Below are 728 nucleotides of genomic sequence, written 5' to 3' on the forward strand. Positions count from 1 at the left end.
GGTGTTCAGGGCATGTTCAGGGCATGGTCACTGATGTTTTGGGCGTGATCATTGGTGTTGTCACTGGTGTTGTGGTCACTGGTGTTCAGGGGTCTGTTTCAGAAAGGAGGTTCAACCACCCGTGAGTTTAAACTTGAACAGTGAGTTAACAAACCCTGAGTTGGGAAGTGTTCAGTTACAGAACAGCTGAAACGTGTTAGTTTTATTAACTCTAAGTTGACTGACTCTGAGTTAAGCGCGTGCACTACAACTAAAAAAAGCCATTATCAATGGAGCGCAGATATAACGAGTCACCATGGCAACAGCGTCAGACAAAACAAAAGTCTGCATATTTCTCACCAGCAGAACTGGAAGTGCTTATGCAAGTGTATGGAGAATTTTAACACGTATTTAAATAAAAATACAACACTGCTGTATAAAACTATAGTGGATTTAACATGAAATTTTAAAAGGTGTATTTTAAAAATGTGTGCGTGTATATATATATATATATATATATACCTTTAAAAGTTATATTTTAATGTAAACTTCTCCCTCTAGTTACACACTTTGTTCAATACAAGGATAATTCATGCAGTATATTGTTTATTTCTGGTCTCTCCTTATTGTTTAAGTGGTTGATGTTGATTTGGGATTTAGAAAGTTATTAATAAGTAAGTAGGACAAATTAATAAGTAGACCAATACTTTCTAGAGATAGTAATTATTACATTAATCTAATTAGACTGG

This window comes from Tachysurus vachellii, chromosome 7 (assembly GCF_030014155.1).
Source record: "Tachysurus vachellii isolate PV-2020 chromosome 7, HZAU_Pvac_v1, whole genome shotgun sequence".
NCBI lineage: Eukaryota > Metazoa > Chordata > Actinopteri > Siluriformes > Bagridae > Tachysurus > Tachysurus vachellii.